Source organism: Otolemur garnettii, unplaced genomic scaffold (genome assembly GCF_000181295.1).
Source record: "Otolemur garnettii isolate 467f Iridium unplaced genomic scaffold, OtoGar3 scaffold00154, whole genome shotgun sequence".
NCBI classification, from domain to species: domain Eukaryota; kingdom Metazoa; phylum Chordata; class Mammalia; order Primates; family Galagidae; genus Otolemur; species Otolemur garnettii.
Genome location: NW_003852549.1, coordinates 2,526,689 through 2,533,983, shown reverse-complemented (window position 1 = coordinate 2,533,983; position 7,295 = coordinate 2,526,689).

The window sequence follows — 7,295 nt, the reverse complement described above, 5'->3', positions numbered from 1 at the left end:
AGACAGAGCCTCAAGCTATCCCCCTGGGTAGAGTACTGTGACATCACAGCTCACAGCAACCTCCAACTCCTGGGTTCAAGCGAGTCTCCTGCCTCAGCCTCCCAAGTAGCTGGGACCACAGGTGCCTGCCACAAAGCCCAGCTATTTTTTGGTTGCAGCCATCATTGTTGTTTGGCAGGTCTGGGCTGAATTCAAACTTGCCACCTTAGGTGTATGTGGCTGGTGCCTTAGCCATTTAAGCCACAGGCGCCAAGCCGTTTTGCCCACTTTTTATTGGGGTTATTTGCTTTATTTGGTTTTTTTTCTTGATGATTTGATTTCTTTGTAGATTCTGACTATTAATCCTTTATCAGATGTGTAGTTTATGAAAATTTTCTCCCATTCTATAGACTATTTACTCGGTTGATTCTTTCACTGTGCAGAAATTTGTTTAAATTCTATTTATTTTATTTTTGTTGTATTTGCTTTGGGTGTTTTAGTCATAAATTCTTTGCCTAGGCCAATGTCCAGAAGAGATTTTCCTAAGTTTTCCTCTAGAATTTCTATGGTGGTTGCTCTTACATTTAAGGCTTTAATTCATCTTGAGTTAAATTTTGTATATGGTAAGAGATAAACCTACAGTTTTATTCTTTTGCATGTGGCTCTCCAATTTTCCCAGCACCACTTATTTATTTATTTATTTATTTATTATTTTTTTGAAGACAGAGTGTTACTTTGCTGCCCTTGGTAGATGCTGTGGTGTCATAGCAGCCTCACACTCTTGGGCTCAAGTGATTCTCTTGCCTCAGCCTTCCAAGTGCCTGGGAGTACAGGCACCCACCACAAGGCCCAGCTAGTTTTAGAGACAAGGTCTTGCTTGAGCTCAGGCAATCTACCTGCCTCAGCCTCTCAGAGTGCTGGATTACAGACATGTTGGCCCCCAGCACCATTTATTGAATAGAGTGCTCTTTCCCCAGAGTATACTATTATACTTTGTCAAAGATCAGCTGGTTGTGGAGGGCTATATTTCTCGGTTCTCTGTTCTGCTTCACTGGTCTGCATCTCTACTTTTGTACCAGTGCCATGCTGTTTTGGTGGCCATAGCCGTGTAGTATACTTTTGAAGTTGGGTGATGTGATACCTCTAGGTTTGCTCTTTGTACTTAGGATTACTTTGGCTACTTGGTCTTCTTTTTGATTACGTATGAAGTTTAGGATTTTGTTTAATTCTTTGAAAAATTATATTGGTATTTTGATAGGAATAACACTGAATCTGTTAAGTCACTTTGGGCAGAATGGACATTTTACAGTATTGATTGTTGCGATCCATGAGCATGGGATGTTTTTCCATTTGTGTGTGTCTTCAACAATTTTTTTTCATTGGTGTTTTGTAGTTCCCCTTTGTAGAGATCTTTCGCTTCCTTGGGTAAGTATATATTCTTAAGTAAACTATTTATCTATTTTTTTTTTTTGCAGTTATCGTAAATTGTATTGCGTTCTTGATTTGATTCTTAGCTTGGCTGTTATTACTGCATAGAAATGCTACTGATTTGTGTACATTAATTTTATGGCCTGAGACTTTCCTGTATTTATTTATCAATTTTAGGAGTCTTTGGGGTTTTCTAGATACGGGATCATATCATGAGTAAACTGGGTTAGTTTCGCCTCCTCTTTTCTGATATAAATGCCCTTTATTGCTTTCTCTTCTGATTGCTCTGGCTAGAACTTTACTACTATGTTGAATAGAAGTGATGAAAGTGGATGTCCTTTTCTTGTCCAGGTCTTAGGGGAATGCTTTCAATTTTACCTCATTCAATATGATGTTGACTGTTGGTTTGTCATATGTGGTTTTAATATTGTGAGGCATGTGCCTTCTTTGCCTAGTTTGTTATGGGTTTCTATTGTGAAGTGGTGCTGGATTTCATTTCTCTACCTACTAAGATGATCTGTTTATGTGGTGAATCACATTTATTAATTTACATGTGCTGAACTGTCCCTTGCATCCCTGGAATGAAACCCATTTGATTATAGAAAATTTTTCTTTTTGATGTGCTATTGGATTTAGTTTGGTAGTATTATGCTGAGGACTTTTACATCTGTGTTCGTGAAAGATTGGTCTGAGGTTTTCTCTCTTGGTTGCATCCTTTCCTGGCTTTGGTATCAGGGTGATACTGGCTTTACAGAATGAGTTATACAGGAGTCCCTTTTTCTTTATTTAATCCATTACATACAATTTTAGCAGGAGGGGTACCAACTCTTTGTAGGTCTGGTAGAATTCAGCTGTGAATTGTTTTTTTTGGAGGGGGGAGTGGGGAGATTTTGTATTACTAATTCAATCTCACCACTCATTGATCTGTTCAGGATTTCTATTGCTTCCTGATTTAAGGTTAGGAGATTTTGTGTTTCCAAATATGTATCCATTTCCTATAGCTATGTTAATTTGTGTGTAAAGACGTGTTGATAGAAGTCTTGTATTATTTGTTATACTTTTGTAGTATCAGTTGCAGTATCTTCTTTCTTCATGTCTCACTGCGCTTATTTGAATCCTCTCTCTTCTTAGTTAATTTAGCTGGTGATCTATTTTGTCTTTTCAGAAAATTAACTTTTTCTTCTTTAATCCTTTGTTACTTTTTTGTTTTTATTAATTTCATTTAGTTCTACCTTTCTTTGTTATTTCTTGTTCTTTACTACTTTAGGGTTGTTTGGTTCTTGTTTTTCCAGTTCCCTGAGGTGTGACATTAAGTTGTTAATTTGTGACATTTTTCTCTTTGATGTGGGTATTTGTCCTCTAAATTTCCCTGTCAGCACTGCTGCTTCTCTATCCCAGAAACCTGGGCCGTATGTGTCACCATTGTCATTTGATTCAAAAAATATTTTACATTTACATCTTGATTTTATCATTGGCACAAGGATCATTCATTCACCAGCAGGTTAGTTAATTTCCACATGTTTGGATGGTTTTGAGTTTCTTTTGGAATTTATTTCTAGTTTTATTCTGCTGTAATGTGAGAAGATACATGATATGATTTTGATTTTTTGATGAAACTTATTTTGTGGCCTAAAATATGTCCTATCTTGGAAAATGTTCCATGTGCTGATGGGAGGGAGGATGCAAAGCAACTAGGTAACAGTCCACATGAAGACCGGACAGCATCTCGCTTATCAGCATGTGTATTAACATGGAATGCAGATCGTATAAACGTCCCCATTTAAAAGATACAGATTGGCTTGGCACCCGTAGCTCAGTGGCTAGGGCACCAGCCACATACACCAGGGCTGGCCAGGTTCGAACCCGGCCCAGGCCTGCCAAACAACAGTGACAACTACAACAAAAAATAGCCGAGCATTGTGGCAGGTGCCTGTAGTCCCAGCTACTTGAGAGGCTGAGGCAAGAGAATCTCTTAAGCCCAAGAGTTTGAGGTTGCTGTGAGCTGTGACACCACAGCACTCTACCAAGGGCGACATAGTCTCTGTCTCAAAAAATAAATAAATAAATGATATAGATTGATGCAATGCATAAAAAAAACCCACAACGCTAATATTTGCTTTTACATTTAACTTGCAAAGAGTTGCACAGACTCAAGGTAAAGGTGTGGTAAAAAATATTCCATGCAAATGTAAATCAAAAGGACAGGGTAGCTATTCTTACATCATTTAAAACAGACTTAACTTCAACAACAACAGCAACAAAAACAACAACAAAATATATATATATATGTAGTGATAAAGGAATCACTTCCACAGGAAGATAAAACAGTCCTAAATATACATACACTGATTTACTGAAGTAAAGGCAATACACTAATAGAGCCTTCAGCTCTCACTGACAGAGCTTAGCAGTTCGCGAAGGTAGAACATCAACAAAGACGCATTGAATGAAACACCAGAACTATGAACCCAACAGACATTTACCCAACAGTGTATCAAGAAAAAAAAAATGAATGTCTTACCAGTTCATTATTATGCTAACAAAAAGGCCTGGATCACCAGGGACATCTTCTCACAAATGTTTTCTTCCAGTGGCTGTATTCACTGCAAGGAAGCTGGACTGGATGACAGCAGGATTTTGTTATTTCTTGATACCTGTTATCAGCCTCCAGCTGAAATGCTCATAAAAATAATGCTTATGCCATGCATTTTTCTTCCAAATGTGACATCATTAGTTTAGCAATGTCTAGAGCTTACATCAGTGAAGAGTAAATATAAAAATAATTTCTTGACCAGCATGCTAGCAGCAATGAACAGATGTATGTGTGTGGAAGATTTTTCAGGGGTTTAGCCTGAAGGATGCAACATATGCTATTGCCCATGCTTGGAACATAGTGACTAAGGCACATCTGTGCATGTCTAGCACAGCCTCTGGCCTGAGACTATGTTCAGTAATGATGAAAAGGTGGTGATGGCCAGGTTCAGTGGCTCCCACCTGTGATCCTAGCACTCTGGGAGGCTGAGATGGGTGGATTGCTGGAGCTCAGGAGTTCCAGACTAGCCTGAGAAAGACTGAGATTCTATCTCTGCTAAAAATAGAAAAAGTAGCAGGGGGTTGTGGTGGGCACCTGTAGTCCCAGCTATTTGGGAGGCTGAGGCATGAGGATCACTTGAGCACAGGAGTCTGAGGTTGCTGTGAGGTACGATGCCACACACTCTACCTAGTCCTAGAGTGACAGAGCAAGACTCTGTCTCCAAGAAGGAAGGAAGGAAGGAAGGAAGGAAAGGGAATAGCCAAAATGATTTTTAATCAAGGTAATTATCATAATGGTGACAATAAATTTGACACTGTTAACTCTACCAAAAATAATGTCTGTATAGAACACTAAAAATGTGTGATGAAGGAGCAGAGGAGCCTGCTGTATAAAAGAACGGGAAAACCTAGCACACAGTGGGGGGTGGGGTATGGGGGTGAGCCTAGAAAGGGACGGAGGGAGGGTGGGGGGGGTTACCGGGAGAGGCGGTTCACCTTTTGGGGGCAGAACACTATTATAAGAGGGTCTTTAACACAAGTGTAACCTGGTTCTTTATAACCTCGATGAATCCCCAACAATAAAAAATCTCCTATAAGCCAAATATAACAAACAAACAAAAAGAACAGGAAATACAACCATTTCTATTGTGAAATCTAAGGGACATGGAACAAGACAGAGCGCCACTGTTAATGAGGCAGATGACGCTGAAGGAGACTTTTTTTTTTTTTTTTTGAGACAGTCTCAGTATGTCACCCTTGGTAGAGTGCTATAGCTCACAGCAACCTCAGATTCTTGGGCTTCAGTGATTCTCTTGCCTCAGCCTCAGAAAGTCAATTTCATTTCTGGACATATGCAACTTGATTTTAGGGGCAAGATATACTTTGCATGTATGTGTATCAGGAGACATGTACAAAATATTTATGGTAGCATTATCTGTAATAAGAAAAAGAATATATAAATGACTGAACTGAGGCCTATTGACACTATCATGTATTAAATAGGACTGAAAATTGACAAGCAGTACGATGAGCCTTAGAAAAATGATACAGAATACCAAAAGCAGGCTCGGCGCCTGTAGCTCAACCGGCTAGGGTGCCAGCCACGTACACCTAAGGTGGCGGGTTCGAATCCAGCCCAGACCCGCCAAACAATGACGGCTGCAACCAAAAATAGCTGGGTGTTGTGGTGGGTGCCTGTGGTCCCAGCTACTTGGGAGGCTGAGGCAGGAGACTCGCTTGAGCCCAGGAGTTGGAGGTTGCTGTGAGCTGTGATGCCACGGCACTCTACCCAGGGGGACAGCTTGAGGCTCTGTCTCAAAAAAAAAAAAAAAGAAAAGAATACCAAAAGCAGTCACAGAACATTGTATTTGTACACAAGTCAAAAGCAAAACTAAATGATACATTATTTAGAGACACATATATGACTTTTAAAACTGTATTTTAAAAGCAAGGGAATTATCAACAAAATTGGGGATTATAGCTACAGAAAGTTGGGCATGAGATCTGGGGAGGAATACTCAAGTTGCATCAATGCTATTAGTAATATTGTATTTGTGATGGTGAATAATATATTTATGGTTGTTTACTTCGTTCATGGGTTTACTTCATTCACTGGCACAAAAATAACACATATAGTATATACACCTGCATACATTGTATATATTATTTCAAACGTGTCAGAAATATTTTCATAATAAAAAAATCCTTTATTAAATAGATTGCTTTCTTTTCTCTTTCTTTCTTTCTTTTTTTTTTGAAACAGAATCTCATTCTGTTCTCCTGGGTAGAGTACCATGGCATCATAGCTCCCAGCAACCTCAAACTGTTGAGCTCAAGTGATCCTCTTGCCTCAGCCTCCTGAGCAGCTAGGACTACAGGTTCCCACTACAACACCTGGCTGTATTTAGAGACGGGGTCTCTCTTTAGCGCAGGCTGATCTCGAACTCCTGAGCTTAGGCGATCCTTTTGCCTTGGCCTCCCAGAGTGCTGGGATTATAGGTGTGAGCCACCTTGTCCAGCCAATAGGTTGCTTTCTAATGTGTAGAATATTTAATTGGAAGGACATCCAAGTAAAGATATGTAGTCAACTGATAGGTGAAAGTATTTATGGGGCAGTGCCTGTGGCTCAAAAGGGTACGGCACCGGCCCCATATGCTGGAGGTGGTGGGTTCAAATCCAGCCCTGGCCAAAAAAAAAAAGTATTTATTATTCTGGATTGAGGTCTAAGCCAGAGTTACATTTGTAGGAGTTATCACTAAAAATATCCTTACAGATCTGGGTATTGTATTTATCTTTTTAAAAGGTGGGAATTCAAGTATTGGATAAATGAGAATAAATGATTTAGAAAGTATGATATATACTGGTGAAAAGTCAAACTCTCCCTCTTTGCAGATGACATGATCTTATACCTGGAAAACCCCAGGGACTCAACTACAAACCTCTTAGAAGTGATCAAGGAATATATCAGTATCTCTGGATACAAAATCAATACCCACAAATCAGTAGCCTTTGTATATGCTAGCAATTGTCAAGCTGAAAATAAAATCAAAGACTATACCTTTTACAATATCACCAAAGAAGATGAAATACCTGGGAATATACCTAACAAAAGACATGAAAGATCTCTATTAAGAGAATTATGAAATCTTGAGAAAGGAAATAGCAGAAAATGTCAACAAATGAAAGAGCAAATCATGCTCGTGGCTGGGAAGAGTCAACATCGTTAAAATAACCATACTAGGCTCGGCGCCTATGGCTCAACCGGCTAAGGCGCCAGCCACGTACACCTAAGGTGGCGGGTTCGAATCCCCAGCCCGGACCCGCCAAAACAACGACGGCTGCAACCAAAAAATAGC